The sequence below is a fragment of the Cucumis melo genome, chromosome 4 (assembly GCF_025177605.1).
Source record: "Cucumis melo cultivar AY chromosome 4, USDA_Cmelo_AY_1.0, whole genome shotgun sequence".
Taxonomy (NCBI): Eukaryota; Viridiplantae; Streptophyta; class Magnoliopsida; order Cucurbitales; family Cucurbitaceae; genus Cucumis; species Cucumis melo.
The window spans coordinates 7,005,944-7,031,503 of NC_066860.1; the positions used below are offsets into that span (position 1 = coordinate 7,005,944).

The window sequence follows — 25,560 nt, forward strand, 5'->3', positions numbered from 1 at the left end:
TTGAAAAAGAAAGTGGTTATTACATTAAAGTTTTGAAATTAGATAGGGGAGGTGAATTCACTTCAAATGAATTCGAAACTTTTTATGCAGAGAATGAAATCTGTCGACCTATGACAGTTCCATTTACTCCTCAACAAAATGGTGTTGTTGAAAAGAAGAACCGAACAATACTTAACATGGTTCGAAGCATGTGGAAGTGAAGAAGATGCCAAAAGGATTTTAGGCACAAGCTGTTGAGTGTGCAGTGTACTTGTCAAATCCTTCTCTTACTAGAAGCTTATGGAACAAAACTCCTCAACAAGCATGGACAGGAAGAAAACCATCTATTGGTCATTTGAGAGTATTCGGGTGCATGGCTTATGCGCATATACCTAATCAAAAGCATAGTAAGCTTGATGATAAAAGTGAGAAATATGTTTTTGTTGGCTATGATGCAAGCTCAAAAGGCTACAAGCTTTATAATCCTATTACAAAGAAGATGATAGTAAGCAGAGATGTTGTGTTTGATGAAGAAGCATCATGGAATTGGAATGACGAACTAGAAGATTACAAATTTTTGTTTTTCCCAACGATCATGATGAACCTAGTGACATTGCTTCTCCATCAACACCACCAACAATGCCAATCACTCCACAACAAAGTACATCTTCACCATTTGCAAGTTCGAATGAAGTGCCTCGTGGCATGAGAAGCTTATGAGACATATATGATGAAACTGAGGAGTTAAGTCAAACTTTTAATAACCTTACTCTTTTTTTACTATTTGGTGATAGTGAACCTTTAAATTTTGAAGAAGCTTCGCAAAATGACAAATGGAAGATTACTATGGATGAAGAGATAAAAGCCATAAAAAATAATGATACGTGGGAACTTTCTACTTTTGTAAATGCAAAGAAAGCAGTAGGTGTCAAATGAAAAGGGAGAAGTGGAGAGATACAAAGCAAGATAAGTTGCAAAAGGATATTCTCAAAGAAAAGGTATTGATTATGATGAAGTATTAGCTCCTGTTGCTCGTTTGGAAACTATAAGGTCGTTAATTTCTCTTGCTGCTCAAAATAATTGGAAGATCTTTCAGATGGATGTCAAATCAGTATTTTTTAATGGATATCTGGAAGAAGTCTACTTAGAACAATCTTCTGGTTATTCTGTGAAAGGCTAAGAGGTTAAAGTTCTAAAATTGAAAAAGGCATTATACGGATTGAAACAAACACCAAGAATGTGAAATAGCAGAATCAAGAATTATTTCCTAGATAATGGGTATTTGAGGTGTCCTTATGAACATTCTCTTTATATTAAGGTTAATGGTCATGGAGATATTTTGGTGGTTTGTTTGTACGTGGATGACTTAATTTTAACAGGAAATTGTGCAAGTATGTTTGAAGATCTCAAGAAGGCGATGACCCAAGAATTTGAAATGACATATATAAGCCTGATGTCATATTATCTTGGCATTGAGGTGAAGCAGTAAGAGGAAGGGATTTTCATCTCTCAAGAATGATATACTAGAGAAATTATATAGAAGTTCAATATGATTAATTCTAAGCCTGTCACAACTCCGATTGAAACTGGGACCAAACTGTCCAAACATGAAGAAGGATATGATGTTGATCCTTCATATTTCAAAAGTTTGGTTGGGAGTTTGAGATATTTGACTTGCACACGACCAGATATTTTTTTCAGCATTTGATTGGTGAGTCGATTTATGGAATCTTCTACAACTACTCATTTGAAAGTGGCAAAGAGAATTCTTCGTTACCTCAAAGGCACGCTTGACTACGGGTTGTTTTATTCCTCATCTAAAGAATTCAAACTTGAAGGCTATTGTGATAGTGACTGGGCTAGAGATACTAATGATCGAAAGAGCACTAGTGGATATGTTTTATTCATTGGTAATACTGCATTTACTTGGAGTTCTAAGAAGCTACCTATTGTGACATTATCCACTTGTGAGGCAGAATACGTTGTTGTGGCTTCATGTGTTTGTCATGCAGTTTGGTTAAGAAATTTGTTAAAGAAAGTTGGAATTTTGCAAGATGGTCCAACTGTGATCCATGTAGACAATAATACAACAATTGCTTTAGCAAAGAATCCTGTGTTCCATGATCGTAGCAAACACATTGTTACAAGATTTCACTTCATCAGAGATTGCATTTGAAGGAAGGAGGTTCAAGTTGAATATGTGAAGACTGAAGATCAAATTGCAGATATTTTCACGAAGCCACTCAAAGTTAATGTGTTTAACAACTTAAGAACTTTGCTTGGAGTTTTTTTTTTAAAAAAAAATGTTTAAGGGAGGATGTTGAAAATTAAACACGTTTTAAATAAATAAGTTATATTTGAGTTAATTTATGTAAGTTAGAGAAGGATGTGAGTTAAAATGTTAGAGTTAATTTAGTAAGAGTTTCACCTTAGTTAAATGTAGGATTTAATTTGTTGTATTTAATTGTGATATGAGTTGTTCTCTTGACAATATTTCTATATATAGGATTGAAATGTTGTAATCTAAATTATCCAAGTGTGAGTTGAATACACACAACAAGTCTTCCAAAAAGCTTTTGTTTTCTATCAAATATTCTATTTGGTGATTAATTATTTGGGGTGTACATCAAACGCTTCCAACAGACACATGGGTTTCTATTTTTAAAATAGTAGAGCAATAATAAATAAATAAATAAAGTTAATTTCAACAAAATGTATTTTTCAGATCATTTTCAAAAAAGTAGAAAAACAGTAAAGTGTTTAAATGGATTGCTCTAAAACTCAGATCCTATAAACTAGAACTATCAATAGATTAACATTTTTTTTTCATTTTTACATCCCCTGAGATAGTTAAGGCACACCATATGAAGTCCTCATGAAAGCTAATTTACCTAAAAATTAAACGCAATGGAGGTAGAGTAAAGAGAGCACATAAATTGGGACTCACTCATGTGAATAAAAAAATAGAATTAAAAGCCCACATCAAAATCCAAATCTTACAATATTGATCAATCAACCATTTAGTACAAAAGTTATACAGAGAATTTTCAATTCCTTTAATGAAAAAAGAAGAAGAAGAAGAAGAAACAAGGGTTTTATCGAATGAGGGAAGAGGAGAAGAGGGTTGAGTCTGAATCTGAGGCAAAGGGGGATCACCAATGTCGTCATGTAAACTAACCGTCCAAGAAACGCGAAGAGTTGCAAAGGAATGATTAAGAGAAGAAACATAGCGAGACAAATCAATAAAATGAGAAGGGACTTTGGGAGGGGAAAGGATTAGTAGTAGAAGTGGAAGAAATGTAAAAGAAGATGAAGAAGAAGCAATTGAAAGCTGAAAGAGTGGGGATGAAGAAGAAAGCCACAAAACCAGTTGGTAGAAAAAGAATAAGTGGACGAGGAGAAGGGACTCCATGGAAATGAAGATTGAGGCATAGAGAAAACCGATAAATCGATAATTTTGTGTAGTGGAAGAAGAGATGCGTGGAAGAAGATTCAAAACTTGGATTGTGGGAAGAATGAAAAAATGAAAATCATGAGAAAGACGGTGGAAAAGGTGGAAAATTTAAGACTAGAAAGTGCAAAGAGATGCGTATCGCCTCCTAGTTATGCAATGAGAAGGAGCTATGCGAAGAAAATGAAGGTGATGTGAGCTTCCTTCGTCTAAAGTAGACGACGTCATAAGGTCGGTCAATTGATTTGACTTTACCACCCAACTTAGTTCAGGATAAGGAGGGGGTAGAAGCTATATGGCGAGTTGGTATTGGATGATTCGCACCGCCGGGCAAAAGCAAGAATTTTGGCATGGGATGCTTCACCAAAGAAGCTTATAAATATGAGAAGTTTAACAATTTAAAGAGTTGTTTCTACCTTTTGTTTCTTATGGAGTTGGAAGAATATCAATGATTTTTAGTGAGCTACCATAAGCTCAAATTCAACATGAATTTGCTAGATATAGTACGAGATTTGGACTAAGAGGTCAACGAAGGGAAGGTTATTGATTGTGAGAGGTTTCTTCTTAAGATGTTTTCAAACTAAAAAAATTTCCCCTATAATCGAATTCTTATATGTTTCTCTATTGAATTCTTGAGTTTCATGATTTCCCTTATGTTCTCAAATTCTTTAAATGGATTTGGTTTGCCAATGAAATTTATTTGAAAATGGACTGAAAAAGTTATGGTGAACTGATCTTTGGTATTCTATGCGATGAGATTTATCACACCTTCTTGTGTTCTAGTGTGGGATGGCTTATTGTTGCTATGTATTCTGGCGTAGGATACCTCGTACTTGTTGTGTGCTCTGGTACGTGATGTATTATACTTGTTGTCGATCTAGTATAACATGCCTTTTCCTTGTTTTGTGACCTAGCATTGGAAGACACGCTATGCATAATGGAATTGATGGAGAAGTTATTGCATTACATTTACTCTACACAGACGCAACTTAGCAAAAGAGTGGCAAATGCTTGAGTTGAGGAGGGTACAAAGATGTAATTAAACATGCCGAATGATTTCTCGTTATGATCTATAAAATGTATTATGCGAAATGCTTTTCTATGCAATATGATTTATGAGGAATGATTTGCAAAGAGATGGTTCCTATATGATTTATAAATATTTGCCAAGAGATTTGAACGTGCAAATCGCCTAGTGAATTAAATTGAATTGATTTAATCTGAATCATATTCCTATTCAAACTCTCATGTTTATATATTTGTATAGCATGGTTTGTGAAAAGAATTGGAACACATTATGGCATAAATTTATTTGTTAAATGATTTAGTGAAAGACACCACTCACTAGACATTTTGTCTAATCTTTCAAAGGTTTTATGTGCTTTTCCCCCATGTATCAAAGAACAATTAGCGTTTGACTTGTCGTCTGGACTGCCTACTGTTCTATATATAAGTCACATCATCTGAGTAGTAACCACAGTTAGCTCTATGGAGAGTTAAGCGAGCAAAGTGAAGTGTTGTTTTGACACTTGTATATTTTCATAATAAGAATTCTTGTACTTGTTAAAAATGTACTCTTTTACTACAAACCAATGAAGTATTTGTTATTTCAAAATAAGTCCTTATCCTATGTTGAAACTTATGTTTGCTTTTATTTCGCTTATAAGGCTTTCTACGTATAATCTCAAGTTTGTAAAAGAAAAAGAATGAAAATAAAACAATGGAAAACTAGAAGGAAAGCAAAAGGAAAAAAAAAACAAACCAAAGGTTTCTGACACACTAAGGAGATGACAGAACCCAAAACAATAAGAAACCAACAAAGAACAATTTCAACTCAAGAATATCTTGATTCTGCTCCATCCTTTGACCTATACATTTCTAAATAGTTGTAGAAATAAGTTATATTGTTTATAAAGCTTCAAGTTTGTAAATTTTAACTTTTGAACATTTTTTTATACTTTAGTAATTGTAAGTTTCTTTCTACTCTAGTTTGTAAGTTTCTTATTAAATATGATCTTTATGAATACGAACTATTCCATATTTTACTTTTGCGGTCTTAGATTGATAGAGATAGAATACTATCTCAGTCTATGTCAGGTAAATAACGATAGCACACTATTAGTACGTGGCTATCTGAAATAGAAAATGATTGATCATACTGGTTTTCTAGTTTAAAGTCTTAGATAGACAGATATTGAATACTATCATTTTCTATCCCTTAATATCCTACACTATCGTGTAAAATGTATAACAAGATCGTTTAGATTTATAACAAGATCATTTAGATTTAATCACACAATCGTTTAGATTTAATTGGAAAGATTGCTTAGATTTAGTTAGAAGAACGTTAAGATGTAATTACAAGACTGTTTCGACTTAACTACATGATCCTTTAAGCTATTATTACAAAATCGCTCAGAAGTATTAACACGATCAATTAGATTATTTAACATGATTGTTTTGATGTTATTAAAAGATCATTTAGATGTAATTACTGGAACTTTTATTTAACTACACGATCGTCTACAGTATACTACATGATCTCTTAGATTCAACAATACGATTGTTTAGATTTTTTAAGATTATTTAGATTTTTTAAGATCGTTTAGTTGTTATTAGAAGATCGTTTAGATGTAATTACAATATCATTTTTACTTAACTAACAGTTGTTTAACATATATTACGAGATCGTTTAGAATATTACATGATGGTTTATGTTACTATAAGATCGTTTAGACCTATCGTTTATAAAAATGCATTAACAGGTTAATAGCAAGTGATTTGACAAATTTAAAACACGTGAATTGACTGTTTTGCCTCTTTTGTATAAAAGACCCAAATTCTTGCCATTTACTTCATTCTTGTTCACTTTGTTTTACATTCGTACTTTCTTTACGCTTTTCTTCTCAAACGCTTCATGTTAAAATTTTCTTTCATTCTCCTACCATTTCTGTTTTCAATATAAAAGGTAATCTTTTGCGATACTGATTTTTTGTTGATTACTTATTTTATGCCCTATTTTGATAACATATTATGCTTTGTCTTCATTATGCTTTGTGTGCAAGGATATTTTGTGTTAAAATAAGCTAAAAATAGGTTTTTTTTTTTGTTGGTTTTTTATCTACACATGTATTTTAATATATCTGTCACATGTGGTTACTACTGACTTAAACGATCGATTATGCCTTGTAAACAATACCATAACCTATACTAAGCGATTATTTGGAGTTGTCTAAACGATCGTGCACACAATCTAGTGTTTTAGGTTTACGGTTTATTTTAAGGATTTAGGGTTTAGTGTTTTCTTAATGATCGTGCACATAGTTGAAATATTCTATGATCAATGTTTTTAGGATATTTGTACCTAAGGATAAATATTTTCCTTCCATTGTTTCATGTCAAGTTCACAACGTTGGCATTGTAATTAACGAGAAAAACTAACCAAGAACAGTTGAAAATGTTGAACAAGACAATTTTTGGTCCGTTTCTAAGTGTGGGCATGGTCTTCAATGGCCAGTTGTTCCAACATTTGTTGCTTAGAGAGATACCTAAAGGTGGACCACATGAAATGTATTTCTCTATTATGAGCAAGGAAATAAATTTCACCCAAAGAGAATTCCACTTGGTAACCAATTTATGGCCAACCGATGTATAGTTCATAAAGATTATAATGGTGAGCGGCTACGACAACTCATATTTAGACCAAGGTCCGGAAGGAGAAGGAAAAAATGTGCTTTGATGTTAAGGAAGCCTTCAAACAGTTTGATTTTACAAACGATGAAGACGATATAAAGGTTATCTTGGTCCTCTTTATCGAAACTGTAATGGTGGGGAACGAAAAGAAAACACAATGTGATATAGATATTTTTGGAAGAGTTGACAACCAAGAAGTTTGTAAGAATTATGATTGGCTAATATTCTTCTACTCTTGTTTGGTTCGAAGTTTGAAGATGATTATATGGAGAAACAAGGATGCATATGAGGTAAAGAGGGCAAAAAAATCCCAATGTAGCTAATTTTATAACATTAAGGGCTATGTACTTGTTTTTTAGATGATTTTTTTTATTATTTATATATTTTAGTTAAATACAAATTAAATATTAACATTAACATATTTGTTTATCTATTGTAGGTGTGGGCTTATGAAACACTGTCGACTACAAGTGAGTACCTAGTCACAAAATCAAGAAAGAGAGCCATTCGTAGAATATTGAGATGAAATTGTACACAAGCTTCATCCTAACGAATGTTGGATAACAAAATATTTGAGAATAAGATTAAGTTTGATAAACAATGTATTAACAACTAGTTGATTTTATCATTGTAGAATGTTGTTGTATCTAAACTGAAGTAATCACCTCAAGAGAAAGTTTTTAAGGAGGGTCGAATTCAATCGGATGATTATGTGAATATTGAGAAGGAAGAGTCAAGAGCGGATTGTAACAGTAGTGACGAGAATAATCCTACTGATAGGTGAACGAGTCATCTGATCTTAATGACTTGAATCATATGACATCGTCCTCAGTTCCATTGCAATCATTTTCACTTGCACTACTCCAAATCAATCTAAGTGTGGTTGATGTTCGTTCTTCTACACTATGATCACTACAAACAACATAAGGCAAACAATGGTTGACCATCATGTCTCCATACCAACCACCAATAAGAGGGGTTCCAACAAGAACCAAAAGGATGACAATAAACGTGCCAAGTCAAAACAAAATAATTTGAAATCTTACGAACAACTAAAGGATGAGATTAAGGAATTTTGTAAGGATGTATTCACATTAACTTTCATAGTTTGTAAGATGGATGAAACAATCAATAAGCAGGCATTAGAGTTGTTCTAAATTAAGTAGATGCTCAAGAGTTTTGTTAAAGAAAAGTCTGTTTTAAGAAATATTTGTTTATTAATTATTTAGATAAACTATCATATATGTCAACAAAGGATCGTGTGTGTGAGATAAGCGATCGTGTGGTTTAAACTAGCTACAAAATTGTGTATCCCATCTAAATGATTGTTTACTTGGTATACACAATTGCTTACATTCTACACAATTGTATACACGATCGTTTACTAACTTATATACACGATCATTTACTAAATATTTGTGTTTTCCATTTTCTTTATTTATCAAAATCAGACTAAAGGGGAATGATGATATTTATCATCATGATGATGAAAATCAATTTCATGAAATATTTGTTTATTAATTATTTGGATAAACGATTGTGTATGTCAACTAAAAGATTGTGTATGTGAGATAAGCGATATATGGCTTACACTACACGATTGCATATCCCATCTAGACGATCATTTACTCATGATCGCTTACATTCTACACGATCGTTTACTTACTTATATACACGATCGTTCCTCAACATTTGTTGTTTTGTTTTTGTTTATTTATCAGAATCAAACTCAAAGGAATGATTATATTCATCTTCAAGATGATTTTGATGATGATGATGGAAAACCATACATACGCAATGATATTAAGATCGAATCTTACTTTAATTGCTTCTAAACTGATTTAGATATTTAACAAGCATCAACTACCCCAATTAAACGAAATTAGGCTTAATCGAAAATGTACCTTTGAAGCTTTCCAAAATCCTCGATATCTACTCACGAACTCGAACAGAAGACCACCACTAGTGTTGACCCGCTATTCTGTGGACGTAGAACCGGGTTGTGGGACATGAAATGTGAAGGAACTAAGGAAATGATTTAAATGAAATTTAAGGAAGAATTTTGGTTTGAGATTCGGGATAGAAAACTAGTTTGAAATAATTTTTGTAATTCATAAAAACAAAAATTTGCCAAAAGTTCTAAAAAACTTGAAAAATACCCTTTAAATAAGCTAATTACATCCAAAATTGGATGTAATATAATTAGTTTCTTAAATATCAATATCTAATAATCTACTAACCATTAGTGGAACTTAGTGGTCTAGATGTTTACATCTTATATAGCCATCTATCCCGCTGAGTGTTAGTGGGATTATCTAACAAAGTGTTGAAGTTTTCCCACTAACTTTAGTTCAAGTATAATATGGCTATTTGACCATTCAAGTGAAAGTCAAATGTCAACATTTTGGCTTTTTACTATTTTGTTCGTCTTGACTAATTTTGACCCCCTGAACATAAATCTGTATTCATTTGTCCAGAATTAAAATCAAATTTGAATATAAAGTCGGTCAAAGTTTGACTTTTAAAAGTCAAAAGTTAACATTTTGACTTTTTACAACTTTGACCATTTCCATCAATTTCGAGCTTCTGAATATGAATTTGTATTTGTATTTTTAATATTTAAATCACATTTAAGCATAAAGCTCTATTCCAAACGTATAACCGATGACTATATCACATATATTCGTCGGTTTCTCTCTCTTTACCTAATTCGAACAATTTGAATTATTTCAACATATTATTCTAAGTTTATTCTATATGAGCCAGTAGAGGAACCTAATGGACCTATAAATCATGGACTCCAACAATTCAAGATTAACTAGCTAAACCTTTTTAGACCAAGCTAATCAACATTCATTAACTAACAGGTTATTCCATTGAAGTCTTGCTGTTGTGCTACCCTCATTATAGATATATTTCTGTCCATCTGATATAACAATGATCAGTTAGTTAATCCTTCACAGATTGTTCGTAATCTCAGCTGGGTCAAAATACCATTTTACCCCGCGATTAGATATTGTTCCTTAAGCCCCATTGATCCACTATTAAACAATTTGTTTAGGTCCAACCTATAAATCAAATCCTTCTTAGGCTAATGAGAGGTGGAGCCTATTGTTCAAGACTTGGAACTAGTCTTGAGGGAACAACCTATCTACTAACTTTAAAGCGGGTAAGAGTGAATTTCATCTTGCACCCTATGTCCTTAACTATCCACCTGGTCTTACCCCCTCAAATGGAAGACTTATTGGGCCAGCACTGATGAGTTGTCCTCAGCTATGCAGATGTAAGGATAATTCCATTTAAACAAAAGTTCATAGTTAGCTTAGGATTAAGATTATGTTACCTAGGTCATCAATAATTAAAATAGTCACTTTTATACAGTAAATGTGTTATAACTTAAAATTGACTATTTCATGGTTTCAGTCTTCTGTAAACGCTTTACATAAAATAACCCTACTTCCATGTCTCTACATGAACAATTCAGAATTACATTTTTTGTCCTAATTACAAAGCGGGCCACATCCATAGTGTTCCCATAATAAGTCACCCAACGTTATTTATACACTATAAATCGTTTGGGCTATAAACTCGAACTTAATACACATTTATGTCTCTAAATAAAATTCATGTCTACAATAGATAGCCTCAGGATCTTAGTTTATTGGATTTAAGATTATAGTATTCAAGTTTTATTAATGAGTCCTTAATAACCATTTTTTAAATAGAATATAATTTTAAACTACAAACTACGAGTTTTAGGACATAAATTACAATAGATGAAAATTTGGACAAGGATGATAACCATCACATGGACGAAGATCCTCCAATCCAAGCTCAAGAAGAACGTGTGATCATCGATGAGGGCCAATCTATTCAACAGTCACTTCTTGAAGCACCGAAGGAAGCATCACCTCCACATAAAGAAAGTTGGGGGAGGTTGAAGTGAAAGGCAATCATGCAAAGTTGCTTTTAAATATAAGTGGAACAGTTGACAACATGATGGTCTGTACTTAAAGTGTAGATGAACATACAACTATTCTTGAAAATCTTTCATTGGTTTGCCAGCCACTTACACTTTGTGAGCAACAACCAAGAAGTATTGTCACACCCCTCCTAAAGACCATTCCTCGCGACCACATGAGGGTGTACCGCCTAGACATCCATTACGTATCTCTCTGCGAGATAACGCTTTGAACTCCTAGTGTGTGAAACAACTCTTACTCTTGTCTCTCACATAAAGCTTTTCCATTAAGCCTTAGAGACCTTTAGAACTTTGTCAGTGCAAAATAAATCTTCAACTTAACTTCATCACCTAGCTCTTATTGCTTAACTTAACAACTTATAGGAGTTAAGCACAAAGATAAACACAGCGAAAAATAAATTACAACCTGTAACTTTACTCCATCGCCTAGTACTTTTACATAGCACCTCTTAACTTTAACTCCTAGGTGATAATTGTAAAATTACAAGACATTGTTGTCTTTTAAGTAAAATAATGAAGTCTTATCGCATGAAAATAGAAGAAAATAGAGGAAAAGGTAGGCGATTTGATTATTCTGCGAAAGGCATGGTACAAAAGAACCTTATCTCTATTTTACTATGTATTAGTGTTCTTATAGCACGGTTTTAGGCAAAAAGGAGTGAAACTTGATGATATCATATTTACTCGAGAAGATCCGTTCAATCTTTACGACGAAGAGAAGTACCAGCTAGGCGTTTAAAACACTAACAAACAAAAGTGGTTGGCGGAAAATTCAGAGAAAGGATAAAAGGACGTCTGTGCAACATTGTTGTAGCTTTTTAGAGATCTTAATGGCGTGTGGCATCCGGTCAATATCAATTCTCACCTTTAAAGAAAGCCTCTTACTCTAGAACAGAACATGCACATTTGGCTGAAGAGCAAGTTCTTACATCGTTCATCTTCTCCCTTCCCTTGAGTTTTAGGTGAGAGCTTAGAACAAAAGAGAGAGAGAATCATCCCCTTCATCTTCCCCATCATCAATAGGGAAAAAATCACAGCCGAAGAGTATGAGAAATCAAATTATGCGGCATAACATCTTCTGTTGGTTAGCTAATTAGTAATAAATTGTGTTTTTGATACTTAAAGAATCAGAATGGATGTACTATGGGTTTTCCTAAGTTGAACATGAATATCTTAACATCCTGCATTCGAGATAAGAGCAATGATGTAGATCGTAATCGCCTGAAAAGTGAGAACCGTATTTAGCTAAGCAAGTGGGAAGAAGATTGTAGCAATGTAATTATATCGCCAAACTCATCCTTTTCATACATTACCGAGAGGATACTATGTGAGGCAATAACACCGAGAGGTTGCCCGCCTTAATTGAGGATAAGTTACTAATAGAACATTTGAGATGATTAGATACAAATCATAGCTTAACTTTATGTATTTGCATCTCGAAGGACAAGAAAGTATGGTAAAAGCATTGAGAGATGCTTGCCTTAATTGTTAGTTAATACATGCTTTGTATTGCTTTGAAGTATTAAAGCACAAATTATTCCGTTTAGACAATTAAACTTTTCCTTCCTCGCCATGCTTATAATGAGTTCATCATATTCCATTGTCCATTTCGCCATGCTCACCTTGAACCATCAAGCACAGTAGTGTAAATAGTTAGGATAATTAGTATATTATTTGTAATTATACTATATCGCTTATACTACATGATTCAGTGCGCTATATGATAAATTAGGAACTTAAATTCCCTGTGTTCGACTCCGGACTTACCAGGAAACCTCTCTTCACTTATACTTGGATGATAGAGAGAAAAACTTGCAGGATAACATTTATTTTATTGGATCACCTTATTTCGTCACCAAATAATCGCTCATTTAGAGCTCCTCATGTTAAATCTATGAGCATAATACTTGTAAAAATATAACCCATAAACAAACAACCACTAGGCAACAAACATAAAGAGATAACAATAAAACAATAGAAATAACTAAACTTATTCTCTTTATTAACTTAACACTTACAAAATTCATACATTACAAATTACAATCCTTAAACTTTAATTTGCATAAAAAAAAACCTAGTGTGATCTTCCCACGTCGTCGTTTTTCTTTCTAAAAAGGTGCTTCTATTCGCAGCAAGGTATTCAAGAGTATAAGACTCTAATCTCTGTCGTTTTTTCTTTTTGTTATCTACAATCCAACTCAAGGACGTTCTTCAGGGTTTCCTTTTCTTTCTTCACTACTAAATACTGGCCTTTGCAGGGATTACCTATAGGTGTAAATGTACAACTTAGTCCTTTGCCTTTGTCACCCAACCACATTTCTTAACAGACCGCATTTAGGACTATCCCTTCATCGACTCAGCTCCTTGGCTCTCTGGCTCCCCAGGTTAGAGTTCATCAACCTAGATAGTGCACTCGACTGCTATCAGATTTGGAGGATCCACATTAAGGACATTTCGCTTACCAATTGGCTCCTTAGACATATGACAAGATGCCATGGCTAGCACACCATGTAAGACTACAAAGTAACTCTACCTTCCCTCCTTAACTATGCTACAACACCTAATAACCATCCTTCGCTTGACTTTGACACCTAACAATCTAAGAAGGGAAAAACTTAAAACGTAAGTCAAACGAACTTAGTGAGTGATGGATTTGAGAAAACCTTTTTGGCGAAAGCACACAAAATTAACAAGATTAAATTGTATCACAAAAGTTTCGTCAGAACAACCACGACAATTAATAGGCAAAAACATCAAACTTTATGAGAGACTGTGTGCTTAAAACATCTCGCAAAAAAGTTCATCACTAAAACCTGGGATTCTCCCCTCGCCTACACCTGGGATTCACATTCAACCAACATTACACGAGTTACCTAGGATTTCTACCAGTGTCTCATCACATTTAAACCTTTTCAGATCTAGAATTCACATTCAACCAAAGACTTGTCATATCTTGGTTAGACCATGGATTCTCCCCTCGTAAGATCTGAGATTCACATTATTCAACTAGCATCTCAAGAGTTACCTAAAATTTCGACCAGTGTCCAGCATTAAGAGCACGTCAAAACTCGTCCCGACCTGTGATTCTCCCCTCACCTAGACTTGGGATCCACATTCAATTAGCATCATGCTAGTATCTTGGGATTTCGACCTGCATCGTGCAATAGATCTCATTACAAGCTAACAGGGTAGACAGAAAGGTTAGCCTCCCGACCTGCTTTTCTCTTACGTACAATCACATCAGCAATAGTGTCATATAATAACATTAACAACAAAGCACTTTTAGAGGATCAACAATAGAACACATTATTCCTATAACAGCTTCCTATAACAGCTTACAAACACAACACGCTTTTTTAAGAGAAATCATTTGTAAAACACATCATCCATTGATAAAGATGAAGAATATTTTTGTTACAAAAGATTTTACTCAAGTACAAACATTTATTCACAATTCGTATGCAGCATAGAGAACATTTAACTGTAAATAACAACTTTGAAATCACGTGGAAAATCTTGTTTAACAATCACAAACACTTATAAATAACTACAACTCTAAAAATCACATTGAAAACTTGTTATCACTCATGAAAACACCTAGCCTTAACCCCTCCCTTCTTTGGTTTTGGATTCCTCTTCTCACCAAGCAGTTCTCTCAACCGGCCATTCATCATTTTGGACTTCCTCTTATCTTTGTCTGAAAAATGCTAACACTTTCGAACAACCTTCTCCCCTTAGCCTTTGGCCCTATTTATAGTTGCTTCCCATATGCAAGGGTCACTTCCATGCTTTACACGTGTCACCTTACTACTTCGTTGCACCGTACAACCAACCTAAACTCAACACGTATGTTAACTGTCAGCAGTGATTTGGCTTTCTCTTGAGATGCACACCTTATTTCCTTAGATATTTATTTCCCTCAGCGAATGGTCAAGTCATCCTAACAAGTCACTTCCTCGAATCACTTCCTTAGGAGAAGGTACTTCTTTTTACATTACTATGTTAAATGCTTATATCTTGGTGCTCAATGCATGCCTCTTCTTTGCCAACCACTCTTATCGCATCGCTTGCCTTTTTGTGGAAGAACTTAAGCATTTCTTTTTGCATCACCTTTCTCTTTTAGCATTCTTTCCTCACGAACTATCTCATGCTTTTATAAAATAACTTTCCTTCTCAGGATCAAGGCCTCGCAAGTACTGTCAAGACCTCACATTGGTAAACCATCAATTTCCATTTTCTGACGAACAACCTTGGACAATTTTAAGTAACACCCCCATTCTTGTAAATGAAAAAACTCAACCGATATGTATATATGAAAATTGTATAGTTCTTTTTTAATATATGTTATTTGTTATCTAATATTATGCATTGTAGGAAAACTCCAAAGAACCAACTCCTCCCAAGAGGAAGCAACTGTAGAAATTGTCAACCATTGAAGAGAAGAAATAAAAGAAAGTTGATGTTTGTGAGAAGCCGGCTGACGTTAACCCAACCAATGAAGTACTACCTATCCTATAAGTGAAACCACTCAGACCAACTAATTGAGTCGTATCAATGGCAATAGTGTCTTTCCCGAAGGTCGAACTGAGAGAGATAGATTGACACAATCCCATGTGGTCGGTGGACGAAAATTTGTAGATCGCATACTTACCGTGGAGGAAAAATTCAAAGATGAAAAACGAAGATAAGACAATATTATACTCGTTTAGAAAGAAGGCTTTTTTCCAAATGCTTGAAAAAAAAATGTGTGCTAGGAGACGTAGATACACTTACTATTTCCATTTATATGTACACCTAAACTACACGATCATGTACAATAGTTATTATGTCCATATAGTACATAATCGTGTACAATATTCTTTGTGTACATATAGTACACTTTCTATTCCAATTTATATGTAGACCTAAACTACCAGATTGTATACATATAGTACACAATAATTTAATTACATAAAACTACTGTATATAATTGCTTATATTTGGTAAACAATCACTTATCTTTGGTAAACAATCACTTATTATTATGATCGTATAACTAAGTGATTGTGTAGATAAATGCACATGTAAACCCGATATTTTCTTGGTTTAATTTCTTTAAATGTGGAAAGAAAAAAAAAGAAAAAGAAAATGGAAATTAAGTGTAAATATATATATATATTTATATATTAAATAGTTTTATTAAATAAAGTAAAGAAAAGAAAGAAAAGAAAGGATAAAAAGATGAAAAGGAGAAGAAAATTTCATTTTTTCTTTTCTTCTTCTTCTTCTCTTCCCTTCACCGCCAAGATTTTGAAGACATCCAAGTTCCATTTTTTTTTTCTGTTTCCTTCTTCAATTTGCAGAGAACTTCTAAGAGAGAGTTTGGAAGAAAAAGAGAAATTTTACTAGAATTTTTAGGTTGAAGAAGAGGAGGAGAACTCAAGCAAAGTGTATCAATGGCTGAACTTTAGTTCATTCTGCACATCACTGGTTTTTAATTCGGTTTGAACTCTTCAAAAGGAATTAAGAGGTGAGATTTACATTTACTGAAAGTTAACTCATTTTTAAACAAACTTTATGAAGAACGTTGGAGCAAATTCGGATATTCATTTGGTGCTTTTCGATGAAGAAAACAGGGCAGTTGGTTTTCACTTGAAATCAGGAGGTCTCTGGTTTTTCTTGTATTTCAGAGTGTATCGGTGGAGTTAGAATCTCTATTTGGTATGGTTGGAAAGCTTATTCCATTTACTACAACTTTCATGAAGAAATTGTAAACCAAAAACGACTAAAAATTAGTTAAATTATAGGGACAAGTTAAAGAGGTCGTGTGCGCGCGATTCGGGAAGTGGTTATGTTTTGAGGGTTATATGTGTTTATGCACGGGGAATCAGATTTATATGTCTTCAGGTAAGTTTTAGAGGATCTCAAAATGAAGATTTTAATATAAAGAAGACTCATTTTGGTTAAGTATTGAGAGAGTTATAGTCCTTTGAAGTTTATGTTAGAAATCTGGAAATTTTAGAGAATTGTTGAAATAGGATTTTATTTCTTAAGCTTTGTTTTCGTGAGCGTCATCTTTGGTGCGACATGTTATGTATATCTTTAGAAAACCAGAATGTTTAGAGTTTTAATACTCGGTTGGGTTGTTGGCAGGCCGAGAAGATTTAAACCGAGCTTATAGACCAAGGATCTAGCCCAAGACTGTGAGTGACAAAACCAACTTTTAAATATTTTCCATAACTGTTATTATGATTGAATGCGATAAATGTTTATTTACGAAGCCATGAAAGGTATTTGAATTTCATGACTATTTTCAAGTATACATTTGGAGACTAGATTTCTTAAAGAAATTTATGCTAGCACGTAGATATTAAATGTTTGGAAAGTATTTAAACCACAATATTTTAAGCAAAGCATGAATTAGTATGAAGTTTTGTTTTGAGAACTACAATTTTCCACGAAAGAGCTGAGTAAAGTTCGAGCTTTGTGTAAAATTTATAAGCAGGCATGTTTTAATATTTTATGATGATTTATGAAATTTTCATTAACTACATGACTGAGATCTTGAGCCTGAGGCTAGAGATTACCGTGTGCACACTGGTTAGATTTCGTTGTTGACGTTGAGTGTACTCCGTAACAACGATGCTGTCGTGAGTGCTGGGCGGGCCCCACTACGACAAAGATGATGGGAGTGCTGGGCGGGCCCCACTACATCGTAGTGCTTGTAAACGTTGTTGTACTAGGTGTACCCTACACAACGTAGATTCGTCATGTTAGTTAAAATGCTTCGATATACTTGATATGCCTTGCTAGATTTCAATGATGAACATGCTGAGTATTTAAGGAAGCTATTCTTACTACTACACATTTACATTTGCGACTTGTATAGACAGATTTATATGTGTAAAGTTTTCACGTGCTCTTATCTTTAAATTCATAGTTTTAAACTGAGTCACTCACTGAGCTTCATAGCTCACCCTTTCCAAAATGTTTTACCCATTTTCCAGGTAGAGATCGACTTCCCGGTGCCTGATAGACTGCCTTAGTCTGTGAAAGCTTCATTATCGATTGTCAGTACGTGTTGTGAGTTGGGCATAGAGTATGTTGTGTTGTGATGTATATACACCCTTGTATGTTATAGATACTCCACAATTTGTATAAGCTTTAGGAGCTGTAGTTGTGTAAATTTTGTTGGTTATATTTTGATTATTGTGTCTTTAGGTTTACTCGTGAAATCGGTAAATTTTGAGGTACACTTCATGTATGTGTTTGACTAGCTGTGTTTGACTAGCCTAGGATCCGCTGTGTTTTGTGGCATGTACAATAGTTTATATACTAGATTGGCAAGTTTATCACATGAAAGTTTTAAGCAGAGTCGACAGATACAGGTACAGAAAAGCGTTGTTCGTCGGCTTCACGCCATCTTTCGGTCTAAGGTAGCAGGTAGTCCGGGAGGGGGTGTGACAGCACATGATTCCAACATTCAATTTTTATTATTTTTTATTTCTTTCTTTCTTAGCCAATGGATCTATTAATGTTGCACTTGCAAAGGAAGATGTTAGCAAAAAGCATCTTTACACGTGTGAGTTTACAGTGATGGATTCCTCATTTTTTGTTAGTTATTCTTCTATAAAAATTTTCATATACAAATTAGATAACATAATCATATGTTAACTACATTATTTTATTTGTTCTTTAAGTCTGGCGTTCCAAGAGAAAGAATTAGTTGTTCAACAGCTTTTCAACGATCGTGTCATGATGAAAAATGGTGACAAGGTTGTATGGACGAACCAAACTACCCACATTGCTTTATAGGCTAAACTCACATGTCAATACTACTTTGACTACATTCTTGGTGTAGCATCTCAGATCGTAGAGGGTGGTCAGATGTTCGGTACATGATTGGGTCAGTCAACCTTAGACAACACTAGATGGCTCTTATCGCTAACTAAAAAAATGCATGATTCTTGTGTTCGAGTCTATGACCAACTACATTAAACAAAGTATTGTTGACAACACTCTCCAAGCAGTCGCACGATGCATCCCTTCACTGTTGATAGTCGTTGGAATTTATGAATCAATACTGCAATTCAAATTCAACTCATGGCCAGTAATTAGATCCAAAAAGATATTGCAATACGAGAAGTCGTTGGATTGCGGGATTTTTTGTGGTATATTTACTAAATGCCTTTTAACAAACTATAATCCTAATTGTCTAAAAATAGAAAATATGAAATGTTTTAAACAATATGTCATAGAACTTTGGGCTAATAATTTTTTTTTGGTATCTTAAGTTTTTGTTTCCTATATGATATGCTTGTAATCTTTTTTTTCTTTCAATTTTATAGCTTTTGACAAGGGGTTAGTATTTGTTTAAATACCTTTAACAAAGAATTGTGTAAATATAAACTACACAATCATGTATATAAGTCAAAAGGATCATGTACTCTATCTAAACGATCGAGTAAATACTATTAATGATCGTGCATCGAATTTAAACGATCGTGTAAATACTCTTAACATTAGTTTTAATTCTCCAATGTATATGCTAAACGACCATATAAATATCATAAACTAAATGATTTTTTCTAACCAAATCTAAACGACATTTTTATCAAATCTGAACGATTATGTTATTAAATCTAAACGATCTTTTAATATATCCTAAACGATTATGCATTTAAGTCAAAATGATCTTGTAATTGCATCTAAACGATCTTCTAACTAAACATAAATGATTGTGTTATTAAATCTAAATGACCGTGTTATAAGATCCAAACGATCTTGTAATATATCATACACTACTATCATGTAGTTAAGTCAAAGCGACCTTTTAATTAAAACTAAAGGATCTTCGAACTAAATCAAAATGTGTCACCCCCCGCCCCGTTGGCCACTTCATGCGACAAGAAGGAGGTGTGCCGCCTAGACACATAATGCGTACCTATCCATGAGATAATGAGTTGAACGCATGGTAACTGTAACTTCTCAACACATTCTCCAATGCAGAGTTCCAACTTTGAACTCAAAAGATCTTTACAATTCAAAGTAGCGAAAAACACTTAACCAACTTAGCTTAATTGCTTAGCCTTGAACACTTAAACTCTTTAGCTACTATGCGATAAATACAACAGAGATACATACATAACACAGCAAAAAATAGAAAACAAAATTCTGCTTTTATTACTTGATTCAATACTCTTACAATTACATTTCTTCTCTCTCAAGGCATAAAAGTAATAAAATCCTAAGCTCTAAACTCAATGTCTTTCTTCATGCACTAGATTGCTACTCTTCGTGTCAATGTGTTTAAGAGTATAAGAATCCCTTGCCTATTCTTCTCCTTGATCTCTTAGCAATCCATCTCAAAGATAAGACTCATCCCACACAAAAAATTGGGATGTAGCCCACCCTGCACGTAATAACTTCAAACCATCAGAAGACAGATAACTTAATCACCTTTTCCGGTTCACAACTCATCTTACCTTTCTTGATTTGGCCACAACACTTGCGGAAGGAAACATAAATGCGTAAGTTAAATACTTAGTGAGTGAAGCTTTTGAAAAACCTTTTTGGGAATACAAGTCAAACACAAATTCATTTTCATTTCTCGAATGCATCTTCCAATGCCTCATTTCACAGATCACGAAAATCTCGCATTAGCTCCTCTTATTCCTTTCTACCAATAACATGAATCCTTCCCACTCGTCAAGCCTACTGCGATTCACTCTCCCCAGTATCTTATGATTAAGCTACTATGATGTTCACTTCGTCCACAGCATCTGAGAAGTTTCTTGATTCGTTCCTTTCTTGTTGCATCAGCCATCCACACGACGCCATTCACATTATGCACACACCGCATAAGCACTGCTCACTTGATAGGAATAAGGCAATGGTTTACATGCATTCATCACAATCAGCACATAGAAAGTAATAGTTTTCTCTTTTTGAAAAAATCAACAATAATAACTATAACACAGAGAGATACAAAACGCGTCACGCAGATGTAACGCCCCAAAAATTAAGATAATTTTGGAGTTAATTATCTTAATTTTGTTTAATTGGATTTAATCTATTGGGCGTTATTTTGAATTCATTTAATGAGAATTGTTTGATTTATGTGGGAATTGAAATTAATTAAATATTTGTTTGATTAATATTTAATTAATTAGAGGCTTTTGCATGTGGTGTTTGTTGAGTTTTTGATTAAATGGTAGGTTAAGAGGATTAGGTAAACCTGTGAATTTTTAGTGTTGTTGAAGTTGAATTTAATTAAATAATTATGGATGTTATTTAATTAAATTGTATGGTGGAAAGTTTGTTGAAGATTTAATAATATATGTATATATGGAAATATATATATAATTATTATGTTAAAGGAAAAGATAATTATATTTGTTAAAATATAATTATTTCAGGAAAAGATAATTGTATTTTGAAGAAATAATATTTTGATGGGAGAAAAAGAAAAATAATTATATTTTGGGTAAATATAATTATTTATAAAAGGATATTTATTTTCGAGAAAGATAAATAATAATTAATTATTGTGAAAGATAATTAATTATTTGAAAGAAAGATAAATAATAATTAATTATTGTAGAAGATAATTAATTATTCTGCAGAAAGATAAATCTTGATTATGGAGTGGAGTTGTTATGGTTAGGTTAAGATAATTTTGGAATAAGTGATTTATTGGAAGAGATTTGATTGATTAAATTAATTGAGAATTTAAGTTAATTTGAGATTTTGGAGGGAAAAGTTAGTTTTGGTGGAATTGGGTTTAATTGAGTATATATATATAGATATATATATATATATAATTAATAATTTGGAAAAGTGAAGTTAATTATATGATGGAATATAATTATATTTGTTTGGAAAAGAAGATAATCTATGAGGAGAGAGATGATTGATTTGATTGGATGAAAAAGATATATATTTATTTAAAAGAGAGAAAAATGGTTTGAATAAATATATATGTTTATGGTAGATTTTGGTGAGAGAAAAATAATAATAATAAAGAAGTATTATTATTATTATTAATGGTTATAAATGCCTTAAATGCCTAAGATTTTGTGCATTTAAGGCATTTATTTAGGAAAGATAATAGAAATAAAGATATATGTATATATTTGGTATTATATATATATATCCTAAAAGGAAAAGAAAATAATAATAAATATTATTGTTATTATTTGGGTTTATAAATAGCATTGGAATACTTAAGTTAAAAAGTAAAGGAAAAAGAAAAAGGTTCTTCATCCTTTTGTCTAAGATAACCTTCTATCGTCATAGCTTCACCAGTTTTAGTTATGATTGATCCCTTTGGTAAAGCTTGAAGAATTGATGAATTTTCTCATCAAGGTTTAGATAATTTTTCAACCACCATTTGGTCAAGTTTGGTAAGCCAAGATAATTAAATTAATAATTTATTAATTTAATTTTGGATCTAATTGGAGTTTCTTTAAAGGTTCAATTGGTTAAATTTTTCGATTTAATCTTGAATTTTTTCCCAATGAAGGTTGAATTGGTTTCAACCTTAAATTTTGGATAAGTTAAATTGGAAAATTTTAGATACTAGCCATTGATAAATTTTATTAATTATGTTATTGATTTTCCCTTATTGTTTAGAATTTACTTTAATTGGAAAATTACTATCAGCAAAGAAATATATTTTAGACAATCTCAAGGTAAGAGATTCTCCTACTAGACCTTCGAACTGAATTTAAGAGACTACATGAATTTACGATTGTGCATTGATGGTAGCTAGGATGCATGATGCGATGCTATAGATGATGATTGATATTCTGTTGATGATGATTGATATTATAATTGATGATGATGACTTATATTATGATTGACAATGATGATTGTTATGTTTAAGATGTTTATGATACATGATATATGAATCACATGAATAAGGATGTTATGATTAATATTCATGTCATGTTATGATGTTTATGATGATGTTACATGTTTTGGATTGTGGTGCGTCTGTTAACTTTGTCTATTGAGCTTTTTACCCCACCTGTATTGTGATCCTATCTATGGGGTCACTCGCACGACTAGAGGTCTTCCTACGGAATCACTCGCACGATTTAGAGGTGTACCTGCGGATCACATGCACTGTTAGGGGATAGTTATATAGTGTATACGGGGTCACTCGCACGACTAGGGGTGTTCCGACGAGACCACTCACACGATTAGGGGTGTACCTACGTATTACATATATGTTTATGGAGTGTGTACCTACAATCACTCGCATGACTATGGGTGTTCCATCGGGATCACTCGCACGATTTAGGGGTGTTCGTAAGGTCTCACTCACTCAGGTGTGCTCCACTGGACACACAACGTTATGATTATGTTTCTAAAGTTAACAGATCATCTAGCGGGACTAGTAGTGGGTCCCTTACTGAGTATATTTATATACTCACTCATTCCTATGTTTAATATTTCAGGCTAAGGTAAAGAACTTAAGAAGCTGGCGAGCGACAGCGAGGGATTCGTGGCATGTCATATGAGGACACAGTTCAGCTTTCGCACTCATTTATATGTCTTTCAGTATTTTTAAATTTTAACCATTTTACTTAAAGATTTTATTCTATTTATTTGTTTTTAGTTCTTCAAAATAGTTAGAACCCGCGAGTCACGTTTTCAAATTATTTTTTGGTAATTTTGAAAATCTTATGTTTTTCGTGAACATTTTGATATTAATTTTATAAAGATTTTAGCTATCCTCTTTTCAAAAAGGTGTCGTTTGATGTTTTTTTTTTTTTTTTTGAGTAATGACCTTAACTTAGTTTAAAAGTTTGGGTCGTTACAGCATAACTCAGGTTCAGAAGGAATACATTTAGAAAAGATGAAAAATCATTTAGCAAAATTTGTAACGCCCCAAAATTAGAGGAATTAAATTTTTATTATCTTAAGTGTAACTCTGAAATTTTGGGTATTATTTTAAAAGTTGAAGTATTTTACGTTGTGGAGGTTTGATCCCATTGGATATTTGAAAAATATCTAATTGTCTTGATGTTTAGAATTTATGATTGTTGACCTTAGATTATTATATATTGGGTACTTAATTAATGAAGTTTAAGGATAAAATAATTATTTTCTGAAGGTAATATAATTATTTATTATTTTTTTGAAAGGGTAAAGGTGATGTGATTGGAGAGAGGGAGAGTAATTGATTTTAAAGGGGAGAGTTGATGGGTTTAAATGACGAGACATAATGGGTGGTTGTTATTTGGAGTAAATTAGGGAAAAAGAATAAAAGAAGATAATAATTATTTTTTTATTAAAAGGGCATTGGAAAGCGTGGAAGACTATTCATCATCTTCCCCAACTAAACCCTAGTCCCAAACTCTCCCAACCCTAGCCGCCGCCACCGCCCTCCTCCAGATCGTCGTCGTCGAGCGTCCGTCGCAAGCATCGAGCCGACAACCACCCTTTCTGCCTTGTCGGAAAGCCGTCCGAACCGTCGAGCGACAGCCGCAAACAACCCGCGCTCGCATCTTTCCCGTCGTAGTCCGCCCCGTTCCATCGTCGACCATCGGCCAGCGCCACGTCGTCAATAGTTCGAGCCCCGCGTTTCAGCCATCCCCGAACTCGAAACTGACCCGCGCATCGCGTCGCTTCACTGCGTGAAGTCGGCCAACCCGCGTCCCAGCCCGCAACCCGACCTGCGTCCGCTCGTACAACCCGCGTCACGTCCCCAGCCCGCGCGTCGCTTCTCGCGGCGCTTTACGCCCGCGCGCCCGCTCCACGCCTCAAGCCGCGCCTACGCTATATTAGTGAGCCGAATCTTCCAACCGAGCCGCCAATTGATTTTCCCTTCTCCAGCCGAGCCAACTGAGATTATTTTGACCTACATTTTCCGATAAGCCTCGGTAGGTTGATTTTGATTTTTAACCATCCAACTAAGATTATTTTGACCCTAACTAACTTGGTTGTTGGATTAAATTGACTTAGTTAATTGGAATCCGAGCTGGAGATTTGTCGTACTAAGTCCAAACCAAGTCTGACCTTGATCTTGGGTAAGTCGCTTCAAGTGAGTTTTTGGACCAATTTCCCTTTAGGGTAAATTACTAAATTGTGAATTCCTGATCCTTTAGGACTTTTGCCGCTTGGGGGAGCGTGTTTGTCACACCCCCTCCCGGACTACCTGCTACCTTAGACCGAAAGATGGCGTGAAGCCGACAAACAACGCTTTTCTGTACCTGTCTCTGTCGACTCTGCTTAAAACTTTCATGTGATGAACTTGCCAATCTAGTATATAAACTATTGTACATGCCACAAAACACAGCGGATCCTAGGCTAGTTAAACACAGCTAGTCAAACACATACATGAAGTGTACCTCAAAATTTACCGATTTCACGAGTAAACCTAAAGACACCTTAATCAAAATATAACCAACAATATTTACACAACTACAGCTCCTAAAGCTTATACAATTTGTGGAGTATCTATAAC

At 33.8% G+C, this 25,560-nt stretch overlaps 1 long non-coding RNA gene across 2 annotated transcripts; it reads left to right on the forward strand.

Annotated features, from left to right (window-relative positions):
• Positions 1-16,377: 16,377 nt before the first annotated feature.
• Positions 16,378-19,288, forward strand: LOC127148805 (uncharacterized). Of its 2 annotated transcripts, XR_007819942.1 has the most exons (4): positions 16,378-16,614; positions 16,721-16,991; positions 17,238-18,666; positions 18,785-19,288. It is a non-coding gene; the product is annotated as an uncharacterized LOC127148805 (long non-coding RNA). The 2 variants fall into 2 exon arrangements; XR_007819941.1 differs by having other exon boundaries at positions 16,378-16,991; positions 18,785-19,283.
• The last annotated feature ends 6,272 nt before the right edge of the window (positions 19,289-25,560 follow it).